We start from the raw sequence: 19,905 nt of genomic DNA on the forward strand, positions 1-19,905 counted from the left end.
TTTTATTTTCTTTTTTTCATATAGTTAGTAGAGTCAAGTCCAATTGATGCTGCCCATTCCTGCAATTATGGAACCATCTACTGTATACCAGTACCTATTCTCCTTTAGAGGAAAAAAGTGAATCTTTCTATCTTGGTAGACATTAACCCTCAAGATCTCCTAAGCTAGACATGGGGTTGGGTCTCAGGGACCCTTCCTTTAACCATACTGAAAATTTGAGACGTTTGATCCAGGGCAGGTCCTGAGCAGATAACACTGTCTGCTGTGAGACTGAGAGTGCCTGCAACAGCCAAGTCAGCACTTCACAGCTTTCTGCCTCCAGCTGCTTGGTATTTAGATCTTTCTGCCTCCTCTATAGTGATTTTCTCTAAACCTTGACTTTTAATGAAGCTCAGGGGGAACCAAGAGCTATTTAGTGAGGTCCTACTCAATGTGAGGTCCCACTGGATGACATAAACGTATCATTCTAAGGGCTGTTCGTCTGACCTTGCAATCCAGCTCTTTGTAGTCCAGGGGGAAAAAAAGGTTAAAAACAAAAACAAAACAAAACAAAAAACATGCTAGAAATGCCCTCAGGAGCCAAGATTCAAGGCAGACTGTGATAACTATCCAGAGAGAAACATCAGAGATGCTGAGGAGGAGAGAGAAGCATTGCTTATCACGACCACAATGGATGGTGAAGAGGTTAGCTCAGGGCATTTGGAAAATTCTACCAGACCCCTCCCCTCCTGGAAGAGAGGTCATGGAGCAATTAGGCACCTCTCCCCTCCTGAAGAGAGAGGTTTAATTGCATTCCTCAGACCATGGGGGAGGGGTCACTGACCAACCACTGACCATCAGCCACCAGGAAGTAGGGGAGGCCCAGAGCATATAGATACATGCTGCAACCACTGGCCACCTACAGACAAGGGAAGTCCTTGCCACCTCATTCCCTAAAGACCAGTCAGTTTAAAAGTCACACTGTTCTGCCAGTCACATTGTGCCTAATGGCTGCTGCTCTGAAAACTGTATAAAAACTCACGAAACGTGGGGCTGCATGAAGCTGTTCTCCCTCCTGTGTGTGCAGGGCAACCCCAGCATGCTGGGACAGTCCTCTTGCTTTTGCATCATTCCCCTACTTTGCTTTGTTCACTCAAGGGGTCTCCGGTAAGTTAAGGCTCACCAGAGTCTTACAATGGAGCATACAAGCTTTCTTCTTTCTCAGGGAGGAGAGTATTACACAGGCCCAATTAGTAACTAAATCAACAGTAAAACCTTGAGACAATACTGAATAGTTTCAGAAGCAAGGAGCACTAAGCTGAAATCTAAATGACAATGAGGACACACCAGGAAGGGAAAATAAAGGAGCACCCTGGCTAGAGGCTATTCATTAAAAACAATACTGAAATAGCCACAAATTAATTATATCATTATATAATTCTATTTATATGAAATATTTCCAGTTATATATATATCAAGACAAAAAGCAAATTAGTAGTTTTTTGAGGTTATAGAGGAAGATTAAAAATAGCTATTAGTGTATATATGGTTAAATACAAATTATATTTTAAGGAGATAAATGTTTCCTAAAATTATATGTAACCATGTTTTCACACTTCTGGAAATATACAATAAAGCCACTGAAATCCTTTTGTTTTTGACACTATATAATGAGACTGACCTTAAACTTGCAGTGATTCTCCTTGACCAAGTGGTAAGATTATAGGCATTAGCCACAAGGTCCAACTTGAAGCACACACTTTAACTGGTTAGATTTTATAATACATAATAGAGATATTAAATAACTAGAATTAAGAATGGAAGGACAGAAGTAAAGGAAGCCAGCAGCCTAACAGTACCACTAGCAACTAAAGTGCATCCTAGATAAATTCATTTGGAGGAGAAAGGTCTATCCTCTCACCTCTTACACACCAATGTAACAAGTATGTGTGTGCCCACACAGGACAACAGTTGTGATGGTCAAAGTAACATAGAGGTCCTTTAACTAAATAAATATAAGCAAATTCTCCTGTAGTTTTCCTGAGTACATAGAATGTTAGACTATAATTATACCTTGGCCCATTTTTCTTTGATATAGTTAGCTGTTCTATCAAATAGTAGTCAATGTATCCAAGACTCACTCAAGCAATAATGTCAATGAATATTTTCAATACATGAAACTGAGATATTGCAATCAATTTATTTTTTTCAGAAAACACAGTGCTGTGATTTACATCCTGGAGTCTAGGGCCAAAATACAACTTGATGTCTCTCTGTGTTTGCAAACAATAGTCATGTGTGTTCATTCAGGTATTTCTGTGTTTTTGTATAGTGTGAAATGGGGGGTGACAGAGAAATATAAAATGAAAAATCTGAAAGATCTATAATCTCTTTTTTTATAAAAATATTTTCCTGATATCTCTCCAGAAAATATTAATGATTTAACTTTTATTTAAATAATGTATACATCCAAAAGGACACATCTTGAAAGCATTCACCTCATTGCATAGTTCACATCTGAATGGTGTTTATCATTGTCCAACCTGCTACTCCTGAAATTTGCCTTGGAGCTATTAGGCCTATGGAAAACTTTGGTATTTGTGGATAGAAAGGTTGCTATTTGTAAATGCAATGACAAATCACAATAGGTAAAACTGCTATTGTAAAATCAGGTGTGTCTCTGAAGTAACTCAACTGTGATTCCACAAAGCATGTAAACTGTCTTGAAAAGTAATTCCAAATGAGTTCTAAAATAGGAATTTGAATAAAGATAGCATCTCTCAAATAATTGTTGAGCCTCCTATTGTCACTATTTTGAAAAAGCAAGCTCATTTGGAACTCTAGAGTATTGGTAGAATCTGTCTCTTTATTTTTCAGTCACATCTCAAGTTGGAATAGGTGGGGAAATGTGGCTGATATGCCCCTGAATAGTATGGCCAGGAAAACAAATTTACAAAGACATTAACTTTCCATTGTTCCGTTATCCAAGATGGGTTCCCTAATAGCTGAAGGGCTTGTACATTTCCTTCCCTGACTAGGTCCAGAAATTCATTCCTCTTTTTTTTTTTTTTTTTTTTTTTTGGAAGGTGAAGTATTCCAGCCCAGCACTTGCACATGGAATATTCTCTCTTCATAGTTACACATAAAAAGAAGAATTCCTGTATTTCAGGATTTTTGCCCAAGATGGTATCAAACTCCAGTATCTTAGTGAGTTTCAAAGCTAGAAATTATTTTCTGAGTAACAAAACATCATGCTTGTAACTTAAATATGGAATCCCAATTAAAAACCTCCATTAGATAATCAACATTAAAATAATAAATGTAAGAAAAGGCATTTCTCTGGAGACTGAACTATAGCCTGGAAGAAAATAAAAATTAAAAAAAAAAGGAGAAGAAGAAGAAGCACTATTTTCTAGTTTTCCTTCTTAAAATGCAGTTAACTTAGTGAGGAGGCACATTAATCCCAATACTTAGGAGACAAAAACTGAAGTTCTAGGCCAGCTAAGGCTACAAGGTGAGACCATTCTCAAAAAGCAAAAAGTGAGACAGGAACACAACCTAAGAACCTCACAATGAAATCAGAAATTTACAGCTTAGAAAATCTATTCTACATTTTTATGCTTGTGTTTCTAAATATTTATCATGTTCTTGTTCATCTCCAAGTTAATGGCAGTTCTCATTGACTGAAACTCTTCTGGGTACTTTATTTATTTTTTATAGAAAATATTTCCTATAATCATCATCTATGCACTGTTTTACTAAATTCCAAAGTTACATGTTTAATAAGTGCAAGCAACATGAAGGAAAATTTTAAACACACAAACCAGCTTTTAGTATGGAAACCCCTTGTGGGACCCTTTAGAACAAGCATCCTGCATAGTTTTCTTCTAGTCCAACTCAGGTAAATGAGCATCCATCTGCGTGCTTGACACAGAAGATTGGGATGGTAAAGCAGAAGCTGGAAGAATGCATGGTCTAGCTTGTTTTTTTGTCTCTGTGACAAAACCAACTTGGAGGGGAAAAGCTTTCTTTGGTTTACAAGTTAGTCTATCAGGGACAGATGCCAAAGCAGGAACTAAAGATGAGGTCATGGAAAAATGCTGCTTACCAGTTTGTTCCCTCTGCCTTGCTCAACTCCTTTTTTTATACAAGCCAAAGACTTAGGGATGGCACTACCCACAGTGGACCAGTGGATGGGCCCTCCTTTTTGAACAATTAAGCAATTAAGCAAATGTCCCACATTCTTGCCCTCAGGCCAACTACACAGGAGCAATTTTTCAGTTGACAGTCCCTCTTCCCAAATGTGTCAAATAAATGGCCAGGAGTAGTCAGCTAGATTCACTCCACTGTTTGTGGCTGACAAACTCTCACTAACTTGGCAACTGACAATTTTAAATGTCAAGGTAAACCTTGTACATGGATACATTCTATTCTTGAGTGACTACTACCTCTGAGTCCAGTCTAACTCAGCCTTTTCTTTGAGGTTCATCTCTTATTCATAAGCTAGTGTTTGCTACTGGGATACCAGGAACTAAAGTCAGGAAAGCATAAAACCACAGAAAATATCAAGAGAATTAAAATGTTACAGAGTGATGGTCTCACAAAATGGGAATATATTTTGAAAAAAAAAAGAGTGGATATGGCTCAATTTAGTACTACAAATTCTCTGAGTGGAGGAATATATTCAGTAACAGTAGAAAAGTACTTAGCTAAATCAAGAGTTCCATATTCTTGACCACCTACATATGTTTTCTTTCCCTCCAGATTTGTGGGAAATTTTTCACTATATAATATTTTTGGAAATGATAAAGCAATGCAAAGGAGAGATCAACTGCCCTGGCTATTTTGTTAGGTAAGGCCAGTCGCAGTGAGCTTTTAGACAATCCATTTGTGGTTTATACTATCATTAAAAATACTGACATTTCTAATGTGCAATCTTCCGGAATGTCATTTAGCTACTGAGAGGAAAAAAAATCATTGAGTACAAAATGCCTTCTCAGAAATGTCTGACCTGCAATAAAAGCAGCCTGGAGTGAAAGGAATATTAAGTAATATGGTTTCTGGAAAACAACTAGCCACTCCCTTTGTGTGGTTTTCTGCCCAGTTCTTGAAAGCACATTTTTTTCTTTAGAATAGTACTATATTCATAAGCCATTTTAAATTGATTACTGAATACCAGTAAATAACTATACCATACTCTCTGGTCCTCTTAATACTTTGGTATTTCATCCTTATAGTATACACGTTTAACTTGATAATAAATGATTTTTTTCAAGAATTTTATTTTAATTTTAGTTTATGAGTGTTTGCCTATGTGGATATATATAGACTGAAGTCTTTAAATAAAAATAAATAAAAAAGGAAATATTACTAAACTGAAAAAAACAACTTTGTGGTATGAATACAATTAAGTTCACAATCAAAAACAGGTGGGCAGGGGCTTGAACAATGTGTCAGACATTAAGAGCACTAATCATTTTTCCTGAGGACCAGGGCTCCCCATTCATAGTATCCATATAATGTCTCAAAACCATGTGTAACTTCAGCTCCAGAAGATCCTACACCCTCTTTGTGGCTCCTCAGGCACTGCAAGTACATGGTGCACAGACATATACAGGCAAAACAATCACACCCATTTAAATAAAAATAGAAGGTGGGAGGAGTAGGTGCACAGACTTGGATTGGAAGTTGACTAAAGAAAACACACACAGAATAATATTAGTGCATTAAAAGGGGAAAATAATACAGAAATAGATTCAGAACTTTACTAGGCTCCATTGCTCTTCAGGAAGGAAAATCTACAGGAAATACTACATTACCATATTGGCAAACAACACTGAGTTCTACAAGCTCTGTTGGTAAGCACCTAGAGAAATCAGGAATTCATCTACAGACAGTGCAAATGGAGCCTTGAATATCAGTGCACTCTGAAAAAACAAAGCATAGTCTTACTGAGTAAAATCAAGCACAGACATTGCATGGCACAGAAATGATAGTGCAAGAAAAGTTTGTGTCCTTAGATGCACAAATACGCTTAAGGCATAAACATGTTCGTGACAGCTTTTTTTTTTTTTTTAATTTCTAGTGAGTAAGTGAGTCAAAAACTGTGAATGTATTTTGTGAGAGCTTTTTATTTTTATAATTGACAGGAACTAGCAAAATGAGCTCATCAGTAATAGAATGAGTAGAGAGTTTGTGGGTTATTCTTGTGGTGGAATATTACATAACAACAAACGTGTCCTGCACAAAGACTTGGATGACCTCTGAATGCTTCTGAATGAGAACAGCTCTGTTCCAACTGTTGGCCAGCAATGAAACTTGAGAGGCATAACTCTTACATCACAAAAAGAATTAGATAGTTCTCAAATATGTCAGAATTTAAAAAGTCATCAGCTTTTGAGGCAAATAAAAACTAGCTCAGTAGTAGCCATAGTCCATAGTATACAGTTTACTAATCGTGCTATCTAGCAATTTCTTAATGTACAAGGTACAACTACCTGTGAAGACCAAAGAACTTTCATTACAGATTGATGTTATTAAATTAGCAAGTTCAAAAAGAATACATTCTAGAGAGGCAAAAGCATATGCTGTCAATTGACACGGAAAAATCATTTAACAAAATCTAAAATCCAGTCTTCATAAATACTAGGAAGAGAATTTTCTTAGCTAAATAAATAATATTTAGTGCTACAGAGATAGCATAGTCAGTAAGGTACTTGCCTTGCAAGCATGAGGTCCCAAGGTCAAGCTCTAGAATCATTGCAAACATTACCAAGCATGGCGGTACATGCCTATAATCACAGTGTTGAAGTGGAGAAGGAGAGAGACACCAATGTCTCTGGCCAGTCAGCATAGCCTACTTGGTGAGTTTCGGGCCGTAGAAGGACTCTATCTAAAATAAAAGTATATGACATCCGAGCAATTATATCTGGGGTTGTGTTTTGGTTCCATATGCACATGCACAAACATTCATGTACACATACACACACACACACACACACACACACAGGCATAAAATATTAATTATATAAGCCTGTGGTGCTCAAGTCTCCTAATGCTGCAAACCTTTAATACAATTCTTCATGTTGTAGTGACCCTCAGTCATGATTTCATAACTATAATTTTGCTACTGTTATGAATTATAATGTAAATATTTTTGGAGATAGAGATTTGCCAGAGGGGTCATAACCCACAGGTTGAGAATCTCTGGTCTAGTACCAAGCCCTATAATTAACATCATATTTAACAGTAAGAAACTAGACTCTCTATCCTGAATAATGGGGAATATCCTCTTTTCATTTGTGTTTGACATTGAATTAGAGATCCCAGCTCACATAATAAGATGAGAAAAAGAAATAAATACTGTAAAATCTGGAAAGAGAAATAACACTGTATTTATACTAGCAGATGCCATAATTAACTAAGTAAGAAATCTTTAAAATTGATAAGAAATAAAAGCTTTCTAAAACTAATGAGTGGGGATAGCAAGGACAAAGATGAGGTTATAAAAACTATTGCTAAGAAATAAAGCAATGAACAATGGGAATTCAGAATTTTGAAAACAATTTTATTTAAAATGGCAGATAGAAGATATAAAATATTTAATAATTTATAAAATGAGTCTATACACAGAAAACTACAAAACTGGTTTTAAAAATGGGAGATCTAAATAGAAAGAGAATCTATGTCTGTGGATTGGAAGACTCAATAAAATAAACTTGATTTACAGGTTTAATGAATTTTAAATAAAATTCCCAACAAAACATTTTATGTATATCAATGCATTCATTTTAATGTAGGTACTGTCTTAGGATTTCCATTGATGTGAAGAAAGACACCATGACAAAGGCAACTTTTATAAAGGACAACATTTTTGGGGGACTGGCTTACAGGCTCAGAGTTTCAGTTCATTATCATCAAGGCAGGAAGCATGGAAGCATGCAGGTAGATATGGTGCTGGAGAAGGTGAGAGTTCTACGTCTTGATCCAAAGGTATTCAGGAGAAGACTATTTCTAGGTAGCTAGGAGAAGGGGTTCAAAAGCTCACCTCACAAACTATACAATTCCTCCAACTAGGCCATGCCTCCTAATAGTGGCACACCCTGTGCCAAGCATATTCAAACCACCACAGGTAGGAAAACAAAAGACCAGGAATGGCCAACACAATACTGAAGAACAATGAGCTTGTAGAACTCATGTAAAACATTTACAGTAATTCCATAATTACTCTAAAGATCCACTATTGAACCATTAACACTGTGAAATTACCAAACAATAGTCATAAACATCAACAAAACAGAAGAGAAAACTCAGAAATGAATTCACACAATTATAATCAATTGATTTTTTTTAATAAAATAATAGTTCAGTAGAGAAAGAACAACCTTTGAGAAGACAGGGCTGAGACAACTGGTGGTCTATACCGGCCCAAAAAAAAAATGTGTTCACTGACTTTACAACTTCATAAAAATTAACTCAAAATGAACCATATACCTAAGTATAATATTAATATGTGTTCTATTGCTGTGTTGAGATAGCAAGACCATGGCAACTTTTATAAAGGAAAGCTTTCAACTGTGGCTGGCTTATAGTTTCAGAGGCTTAGTTCATTGTCATCATGGTGGGGAACATGGTGGCAGACAAGTAGACCTAGTGCTGGAGAAGTTGATAGTCCTACATGTAGGACTGGCCGCAGGCCTAGAGAGACACTAGGCCTGGCTTGGGCCTTTGAAACCCACAAGCTCAAACCCAGTAACACACTTACTCCAACAAGGCCACACCTACTCCAAGAAGGCCACACCTCCTAGTCTCTTGTGTAGTGCTACTCCCTGAAGACCTATTATTCAAATACATGAGCCTATGAGAATAGGCATTCTTAGTAGATCCACCACAGCCACAAAACTCACTAACCACATGCATACTGGTAAAGGCTTCCATGTACCCTACCATTGATCCTCAAATATAGTTTGTAAACTGGAGGGTAGGAGTCCTGATAAGTCAGTTTAGGCATTTGTATAGCATTTACTACATACAGATATCATTAAATTACCTACACAATTCTCTTAACTCAACATTCTATAAAGTGGGTGTTATTACAATATTCTTACTAAAAACAAGAGTCCTTGGGTTGCTAGAGAGATGGCTTGGTAGTTTAGAGTGCTAGCTGCTCTTCCAGATGACCCAGGTTCAATTTCAGTACATACTTGGCAGTTCACTACCCTCTGTAACTCTAGCTCTCAGAGACTCCCTTTCTGCCTTTTATGGGTACTGCAAACACATGGTGTATAGATATACACACAGACAAAATACACATACACATAAAATAGAATATTTTTAAGTGATAAACCTAAGTCCTGGGGTTTTATAACTTGCCTAAGGTTATTCAACTAGCAATTGGAAATGCCAGGATTTAAACCTGTGTGTCACTGGAACCAACCCTGCTAACCACACAGTACACTGATGGTGACTTTTCCCCCAGAAAGTTGTGCTTATCTATTTAGCAATAACTTAGTAATGTTCAGAATCACCATCGTCCACTAGCTAATCCTGGTACACATGTCTACACAACCTTACTGATGTATCTGGAGTTGTGTTGTGCTTCGCTCTTTAGCTGCTTCATCCTGCCTCTGACTGGCCTTCCCAAAACTTTAAGTTCAGTACTAAAGCCTTCCTTCACACTGGTAGCCTCTGACTCAGCCACATTTATGAGAAGAGACTACTTGGGTAGTTCTGTTTCTAGTTACCAGGCTTTTCTCTGCCTACTGAACTGAGCAAAGCAGGAAAGAAAATCACTTCAATAGCAACTTTCTGTACTTGAAACAAATACTCTTTAAAATCCAGTCATTGAATGTGCATTAGTCTCTTTTTCAAGGGGTTCCTAGAGTACAGAATAATAAAAACTTTAAGAGTCAGTTCAATCCCCATTTGGCCTAGTTCCTGGTGTGTAGGGATCTAAGGAGAAATCATGTCTCTCTCTTCCTTCAACATCTTCCACAAGAAGACAATTCTTAAAAAAACAAACAAACAAAACAACTTCTTTTGTTTCAAACAGGTAATCTTAACTTCTTAATTTCACCTCTTGGCAACCCAAAATCTGATCTTGACTGTGTGGCTATGCCCTTTCTGTGCCTCATCAATGATATATCATATATGAGGTTTATTAGCATCCTAGCTGCTGAGGTTAAGGACACAATCAGCATCTAAGAGGTAAAGGAGATGGGATGGCTATTCTGTTATCAAACAAAAAAAAAATGGAAGGAAGAACACTAGTACATTGTTCTCTCTGGAGAAAAAAAAATGAGCATTTGTCAGCATCCACCAAAAACTGCTGCCCACACTTTGTAAATAAGATGAGCCTTTGAAAAGTAGTGTAAACTGTCCCCACTGGCATGAAGCTTATGAAAAGAATCAAGTCAGAGTCTGTATACAGATCACCTGGATCCAAACAGCATGTTCTTCTCCCTACCAGGTAGCTTCTAATAGAAGTTGTGGAATAGCCTGTGGAAATACAAGCTGTTCCCTGGAGGATCCAGGAAAAGGATCACGAGTTCTGTTACACACAAAGGGAAGCTCGTCTTGACATTTAGCAGTACACTTTATACTTTGGTGATACACAAAAAGACATAATCTTTTAATAAAAATCATTACTATTCATCTTCCTAAATAATTAAGTCTTTTCTTATAGTGTGAACAACACAGGAAGTGATGCATTCCCTCTATCCAATATGAACCCAAGGTCTCCTTTCCCCCACTGTAATGTCACACAGAACACTGCTGCACATGGGGGGAAATCTGGAATGGGCTCACTGCTGAGCTTCAATCAGCCAGCCACTTCACAGACACTTTCCATAAGTCTTATTATTGAAAGAAACAAAGTATTTTCTTCCCTTAAAAACCTAAATTAAAATTAGGCAGTCAGACAATAAATAAACTATTATGCTCAAACAAATGCTATGGGATGCTGCAAAACACAGGAAAAACAAAAACAAAAACAAAAACAAATGAAACCTAACACCAGAGAAAGCTCCCAGTGGGAATTTGGGCCAGATATACTCAGGTTTTTTAAATGAAAATGCCCCACCCCACAAACTTATGGAGGTGGCATTATTGGAAGAGGGGCCTTGCTGGAGTTGGTGAAACATTGCTGGAGGAAGTGGGAATAGGCTTTGAGGTTTCAGATGCTGGAGCTTCCCCAGTCTCTCTTCCCTTCCTGCTTCCTGCAGATCTAGATGTAGAACTCTCAGTTATCTCTCCAGGACCATGTCTGCATGTATGCCAGCAAGCTTCCCAACATGACAATAATAGATTAAATCTCAGAACTGTAAACCAGGCCCAATTAAATGTTTTCCATTGTAAGAGTTGCCTTGGTCATGATATCTATTCACAGCAATAAAACCCTAGGATATATACCTAGCAAATACTCAGAAACAAGCAGTCAGTTATAACCAAAGCAGCTTAAAGTATGAATGTGTTAGATCAGTAGTTTTCAACCTTCCTAAAGCTGTGACCCTTTAGGACACATCTGCATGTTGTGGTGACCTCCAACTATAAAATTATTTTCATTGGTACTTCATAGTTGAAATTTTGCTACTGTTATGAATTCTAATATAAATATCTGATATGCAATCCCTGAGAAAGGATCATTCAACTGCTAAAGGGCTTATGAGTAACCCACAAGATGAGAACAACTTTGTTACAGAAATGTGGCAACCTGGATATGTGGTGTAAGAACTAATCTATGTCCAGATTTTCCATACAACAAACAATAAAAGGAGACTGTTTGTTCCAGTGGTAATGAAACTCTACGGTTGGTTTATTATCCTCTGATACAGGATACTTGATAAAGATTTAAATATGACCATTCTGAAACAGAGGACACATTATATGGGAAAGTACTAGAGGTGATAGAAAGCAAAGGTAAACAGCTCACTACTGCAGGCCCCAGGAGAGAAGCAATGCGGGTCTGAGCTAAGGCAATGGCAGCAGAGCTGGAGATGGACAGAAGGGGTGCTTGGCTGGGAAGAGAGATTACCCAAGTCTGCAGATGGTCTGAAATGTTGGATACTCAAGAGTGAGAGGAAGTATCCATTATTCCAGATGAACCTACCTCCTTGAATAGTTCATTGTAAAAAAGACTACAGTGCTAGTTTTAGATATTTTAATCTTACTGAAACTGTATTTTCTTATTTCTTAAGTTTCTGGGAGTTCCAATAACTATCAAATATGATTTAATTGTCCACAATGATAGGAATAATATCCTTTTAACATTTTAAAAATAATAATCAAGCAACTGATGGCCACTTCCCAGGAAGAGTTAAGATGGTGAGAAATGTATATACCCAATGCTAAGAAATGAAAAATGAGAATGAGGGTGAGAACACATTCCTGCAAGAGAAAACACAGGACCAGGCCAAAATGAATGTGAGAGTCCCCTCCAGTAACCTGATCCCCAGACTCAGTCATGCTAACTCAGCTTCATAAAAGAAGCTTTCTCACAAAGTGAACATTCAGTTTAAACTTGAACCACATGAAATTCTGTAATATCCCCCAGAGACCACAGATTGCCCAAAGAAAACGTGTTTCTTCTACCGGAGGTATGTGATGCAGATGTAAAGGTACTACCATGGAATTCCAACCCCAGAACTAAAGTACGCTGGCTAAGACCTTACAAAATGTGAAGAGGAAACCAACTACTCTATTCCTATTGACACACAGAATCTCTAAACACAATGAAATGGTTGCTGTTTTACAACATTATATGTTGCTACACCGAAATAAAAAACTAGAATATTCCTTCCAAAGTACAGGCAATGCTCTGAACCCACTGTTGTATATTGATGATGAGCCAGGGTCAAGAAGCCTTCCAATTTGTCAAGAAAAGCAGATTTTTATATGACTTTTTCAGTTGCTTAATACTGTACAAGGACCAAATAGAAACATGACTATGACTTGAATTGGTCCTTGGGCCAGTGGGTGTGGCCTGCCATGTCTAGAGGTTCTTGAGAAGCCACTTGAAGCCTCTTTCAAAAAGCACAGAGCTAGTGCAGCCCTGTGTCACCAATGCTGCTTTGCAGCATTTGATGTTGCTTTTCCTTACATAGTAGGTAAGTGTTGGCACTACTGAGGACTCTTCCAACTTTTCATCCAAATCTCACCTGGATTTTATGGTTCACAATTTAGTTACAGAAATACATAATGATGCCAACTTAAAGATAGTCCAGTTAGGAGGTAAATATAAGCTCAAGTATCCGGGAAGCATGACTATAAAATAGCAACTATTAGTCTAATGTATAACAAGCTGAATGAATGATAGATGGATGGATAGATAGATAGATAGATAGATAGATAGATAGATAGATAGATAGATAAATGATAAATAAGGAGATAAGTAGCCTTTGTTAATTGAGGATCTGGCATTCCCTTATTTTATATTTTGACAACTCCATAAAGACAAAATTTGTTACCATCTCCCAGAATCACTTATTCCTGGGTTATATGCATTGCTAGATCTCAAAAGCAGAAATCATGACTTCTCCAAATTTCCAATTACAAGTAGAGACCTACCAATAGAGCTGGTTCATCATAGTCAACATATTAAAATCTTTTTCTAATATAAGTATACTAAACAGCTGAAAGAGGCAATTTCCATTTGACTGCTCAAAAATGAGAACTTTATACTCTTCATAATGAGAAAGAAAGAGAGAGTGAAAACAGATCTGTGTCTTTGTAGTTTTTCCCAAATATCACCCAGGCTTAACTTAATCTTCTTGTAATTGAGTTGGGTTTTTAATCTGTTTATATGTTTATTTAATTTTTTTCTAGGGAGCACAGAAAGAAATTCACATGAGATTCAATAAGAATGTTTAGTTTCAAGTGGATCATTTGAATAAATTAGTATTCTGTCTACTTTTTGTAAAGTTAATATGCCACAATCTCCTGACCTGGACCTGGAATATCTATAGTTAATTGTAAAAGCTTAGAAATAAATTCTGGCAGCCAGTTTGCATTCACCACTATCCACATACCTTGTCACTAACTGGTCACTTTCAGATATGATGTTCAGAATGGCCAAATGTTGATACCAGGACCAAAGCTCCCTTTTTATTTTCTTGTTTCTTATAATTGGTTTGCACAAAGGAGTTCTTGAGAAAGACGAAGAATCCCTACCTCTCCCTATCTATATTACAAGTGGGTGGGTTTTGAGAGTAGGGTATAGAGTACCAGGGAAATTCTGGCTTCTCTGGCATTTATTGATGAATACTGAAGAACATGAAGTAAATGAACCAGTATTAATATAAAATGAAGCACCCAGAGACAAAGACCAAAGCTCTCCTAATAGTGTTTCTTTGCCCTCTCCTCCCTGTCATTCTACCATATATGCTAGATGAGCATAGGAAAGATGGACTGGGAATGGGGGCACTATCACTTTCATCATCCTGAAGCTAATTCACTATGAAAGCTGAAAGACCATGTGAGTGGACATAACTTGACCCCCATGAAAGTAAATACCCATGTGACTAATAAATTCTCACCAACACTTCTTAATGTTCATTGCTTATGACTGACATCTGGGGCTGTATGGAATGAACACTTCTGTGCTGTGATGCATACTTCTCCCTCAAGAGACTCTGATGCCACGGGACTGAGCTATCTGTTTTGCCATACCAGCATTTGGTTTTTGCTTGCATTTTTGTGTATTCAGGGGTAGTAGGGAAAGACTACAGTCAGATTTCGTTTATAAATAGAATTAGCTAAAAGCAGCCATTTAGCTTAGTTGTTTATGGTCTAATAAAATTAGCATTATGAGTACTATAAAAAGAAACTGCCTGTAAAAGAGTTTATGTTTATGTAAGACCACATAATTGAAGGCAGAGTAAGAAACTAAAACTGGAACTCAAACTTTTGTAATGCAACCTCATTGATATCACGGAAAGATCACAGTCATCTAATCAAGCATTAAAACAGATTCAGTATACTTAGTTTCTAAAGAAGAATGGGTTAGCACAGGAAAGGACAAGCATTCATGGGTTCGAATATAAACACTGAGTTTTGTATTTTAAGAAAAGTTTGTTATTTCCTGAGAGTCCTAAGTATTGCCATTATCTCAGTACATTTAGGAAGACAACAGAAAGCTTGATGTCTTTTAAGGAAATTTTACTGTCTTCTCTCCAACTCCAGAAGGTGTCCTAGTTAAGTTACAATTGCTGTGATCTAATGCTATATCCAAAAGCAAGTTGGAGAGGAAAGATTTATTTCCCTTATACATCCACATCTTAGCCCATCATTGAAGAAAGTCAGGGCAGGAACCTGGAGTCAGATATGATGCAGAAGCAACAGAGGGGTCCTGCTTACTGGATGCTCTCCATGGTATGCTCAGTCTACTTTCTTATAGAAGCCAGAATAATCAGGCCAGAAGTGGCCCCACCCACAATTGGCTGGGCACTCCCACACCAATCACTAACTAAGCCCTGCAGGCTTGCTCCAACAGGTCCTACAGGACTCTACTCCTCTCCTCACACCTCCCTCAACCCCAAGAAATTATACATGTACAGTGAGCAAGATAGGAAAAGCTCCTAAGGCTTGATAGAGAACACAACAGAATAAAATGAACTCAAACCATCATGGGGAGAAACACTAATGGATGAAGTGTCGATGCCACATATACTGCTACACTTAAGGAACCAGAGCTGACAATGTCCCCAGGTTATTTTTCTACCTTTATGGTTTTAAAGAATTAGTTGCTTCTTACTTCCAGTTCATGTATGTCTAACTAGGCCATATTTTCCTAAAACCTTATAGGTTCTTCATTATTGTCTCTGAAGTCTTAATTAGAAGGTGGATTCTCTTACTTGGTGACTTTCTGGCTGTAAACTCCCCCAACAGGAACAAAAGTATAATCCATTGTTAACACTGGCTTAGAAAATAAAATAAGTATTTGAATAGTATTTTTTAATAAGGGTAAATAAATCCATCAAGTACTTATGCAAAACGTTTTAGTTCAGGAACTCTTAAGAAAACAAATAAAAAGTGTAAGCTATTAGAATTAAATTCAGTCATAAATTTTTCAATAAGAATTTTTGTTTGTACTAATAAGGTGCTAGCTTCCTGGGTCCACTAAGTTTAATCACAAAGGCTAAAAGAGGAAGAACTATTCTGGCAGTTCAACTGTTTGCACACTCAGTTCCCAGCTGGTGGTGACGTTTTACAAACTTGTGTAGCTTTTAGGAGGGGAATACTAGAAAGAGTGGTCATGGTGGAAGGGGGAAGGTCTTCATGTTTACACACCAAATCTGATTCCAAACTTTTCTCTACTTCCTGATCCAATGAGGAGATGTGAACTAGCTGCTGTTGCCAACTCCAGCCTACCATGTGTCCTCCATAGAGCAACTTGCTTTCACGCCCTCTCCCTTCAGTTGTTCTTGTCAGGTATTTGGTCACCTTAACAGGGAAAGCAGCTAATATGAGAACATTTTTCATTACTCCTTATGTGATAAACTAATGTTGCTATTACCAAACATCCAGGAATAATGTCCTGTGTAAATGGACATCAACATACTATCTAAAACAACCTATTGCACCCTAAGCAAGAACTCAGCACAGATCTACTACTCTCCTCACTGACCCTGAAAACATCATTTACTTTCACCACTACAACCTCAGACAGTGCATACATCCCTGGCATCCAAACCCAAAGACTGCTCAAGAATCAACTGAACACCATTCCTCTCTTGAGTAACCAACCCTAATATGACAAGCATTCTGTGAGCCATGTCGCAGAGCATGAAATCCCACAACTCCAGCAGCACCCTGCCTCTACTCACTACTTCCCTTCAGCTGTGGACATGTAGGACAGACAGACCACAAACTGCTGACTCTCACTATGCTAGTCTACCCGGTAATATCTATCATGCTACACCCACATGGAACACAAAGATAAATATTTGTGAAATAAGTAGTGTATATGTATTTTTAATTTCTCATCTGCATATGAAACTGCATAGATTTATACAAGGAAAATATGAGCAGATTCAGTTTTCCTTGGAGCACCCAAATTCAGGAGCCTTTGACCAGCTGGAGCTTTTGCTATTATCATTTCTGTTTGTTTGACTTCACTGTTAATCTCAGGACACACTCTTATCAGCCTTTAGTGTGTTGTGATAAATCTCCAGTTACTGAGAATGCATGGCTGCCTCCTTAGTCAAGGAATGATTACAATGAAACTACTATAGATTTTACCCCTCCCTTCTATTCCTATGACACACCCTCTTTCACCAAAGGCTTTATTCCAAACAAGTTCAAGCTCTAGCTGCAGAAGAGCCATACTAATGTGCCAACAAAAGAGGACAGTGTGCTTCTTTAGTCAAAGATTCCTGAAAAGGATGATCAAAATCTAGTGGTATAGAGCGAAAAGTATTTGTCCATATCAAACTTGGCTGCAGGCTTCTTTCTCAGTGTTACAAGGGTGCTGAGCAGCAGCAACACATTTAATAGGGATTAATTTGTCATGAGATCAGATTATCCAGTGGCATCATCCTTGCTTTCATCCTTGCTTTCTTGCATTTCCATTTTCTGCCATGGGATTGGGAAAAGCATACAATATAGACTTCATCACAAGTCAAGCACATATCAGACCCACATTCTTGAACTTGCAAATTCATGAGCCAAAATGCACCTTGTTACTTTACAAAGCACCCATTCTCAGGAATTCTTTTACTGTACCCAAAACATACAATAACATCTGCTGATGCAAAATATGAAAAAGTACAAAAAAAGTCAGGGCCATGGCCTCACCCCTATTTTGCCAACAGCTTACACTACTGATAAGCCATACTTTGCCATTGAATGAGGCAGGCACAGCAGAGTTTTGAGATAATCCAGTCTATAAAAGAACAGAAAGTAATGTTCTCACTCTCATCCTCCAGATTACTATTACACTAAGCAACAAGAAAAGGTAAGAGAGTCAAAATTCTTGATAAAGCGCATACTTCCAGCACATGTATGCATACTGTCTGAGACTTGCCCTAGCCAAAGAAACAGAAGCATCAGACTTTAGAAGTATACAAGCCCACACCACCTACATATACATATACATATACATATACATATACATATACATATACATATACATATACATATACATTACATATACATTACATATACATTACATATACATATACATATACATATACATATACATATACATATACATATACATATACATATACATATACATATACATATACATATACATATACATATACATATACATATACATATACGAGTTTCTTGAGTTCCTTGGTAACCTATCATATACAGACTCATTTCTGTGACTCTTCTGAGAGGAAAGTGTCCATTCACTGTATGAAGTGAACTGCTAGAACCCTGATGAGTTTCCTACTGTGCACGAAGGTGAGGACAAAACCCAAAGCAATGGATTTAGGTCATGCCATACATGGTAAAATGTCCACATTTGCAGATAATTCTTTTTAAAAACTGTCCTTATTCTCCATGTTGAAACTAAGCCTAGCTTCATAATTTCTGGAAGTCAGGTGGAGCAATATATTGGAAAAAATGTTACCAGTTCAAGCTGATTTAATTCCTCAGCCATGATCTTCATTCTTTCTGTCCCAGTGAGAAGAAATGTTTTCTGTAGCTTTTGTAACACTAAATGTGCACACCCTATCAATCAACCTAAACCTGTGAGCAATATGAATCACAGGCGGATTCTTTCAGGTTCTTTATAAGAGTTCTCCCTCACAAACTGGTAGTCTCTCTAGACTGTCTGTGTCTTCTGTTTTCATTCTCTCCCTTGTCTCTTATCTTCTCCATTTCCCATTAAATCCCATGAAACCCATCACCTACTGGTATGATGAACAACTCTCCTTTCAGGGTGTTTTCATTCTGTTTACGTGGGAGAGTGATTTCACACCTGCTGTCTAGGGAAATCAGAGAGCTGTTGAATTAAAGAATACAGTTAATTTGAATTCTCAAGTATAGTCTGCTAGATTAACTTCTTTAAGAGAAAAAAAAATCAGATATCCTGATCTTTGAAATGCTATCAAAAGTAGAATGTGAGTATATGTTTTTATTTACTTCTACCTATAGTATCCTAATCAGAAGAACTGGCTTAATTAGTTTTGTTTGCAGTAAGCTCAGTTATTAAAAGCCCAGCTTTGTGAGAGCAGTTGGTGTTGCCATCTGGCTAATCCACTCACACTTTGTTTCACTCTTTTCTGCTGCTTGCTGTCCAGAAGTCAACACATCTCCAGACACATAGCATGTTCACAGTTAGTGCAAATGCCTGTGTAAAGACTGTATGGAGGTCAGTCCATCTTGCCAAAAAGTATCTAAAAAAAAAAAAAAAAATGTAGCCTTGGGTTAAGCAGAGAGAACAAATGCCCAGACTTTTTCATAAAACTGTTCTGTGCCCTAAAGTAACTGAATTTCTCTAGCAATCTAACTAACTGGAAATCAGCTTTGGGCAATGTGTTCAGCACTAGTAGTCAGTTTTAGCTTTCTTCTCCAAAAGACTGGACACTTAAATTCTTACATATCTGTAGTACAGAGTACTCTGTAACTAACTTTTATGATCATATGTTCTTTCTTTACTGAACACAACCATACCGTCCTAATTTCTATTCTTAAATACAGAAATAAATATCCAGTCAAAACTGAATTAATAATAAAACAAATAATCACATGTGTGTTTGTGCATGTGCACACATACACCAGGTAAGTGGGATACTTTCTGACCTGGGCAAGTTCATCCCTTGGGTAGCCTGGTAGTGCCCGCCCACCAACCACACATCTCCAATTGTCAAAGGTTACTATATTGATGATGAACTTAGTGACAACCTTCTTATCAGCATAGAACACAGAAACCCAGAACTCCTAGACTCAAATGATCCCCATACCTCAGCCTCCTGA

The 19,905-nt window shown here is 37.4% G+C and overlaps 1 protein-coding gene across 9 annotated transcripts in view; it reads right to left on the bottom strand.

Annotated features, from left to right (window-relative positions):
* The window catches only part of Ccdc85a (coiled-coil domain containing 85A), a 201,551-nt gene that overhangs the window by 151,726 nt on the left and 29,920 nt on the right, over positions 1-19,905 (bottom strand). The window contains exon 3 of one of the 9 annotated variants that reach the window (XM_011243694.3): positions 1-19,905. This exon is cut by the window's right edge and continues 13,946 nt beyond it. The exons of the other annotated variants lie outside the window; for them this stretch is intronic. The gene's annotated coding sequence lies outside the window, so the exon portion shown is untranslated. 9 annotated transcript variants of the gene reach the window in all.

Source organism: Mus musculus, chromosome 11 (assembly GCF_000001635.26).
Source record: "Mus musculus strain C57BL/6J chromosome 11, GRCm38.p6 C57BL/6J".
Lineage (NCBI taxonomy): Eukaryota > Metazoa > Chordata > Mammalia > Rodentia > Muridae > Mus > Mus musculus.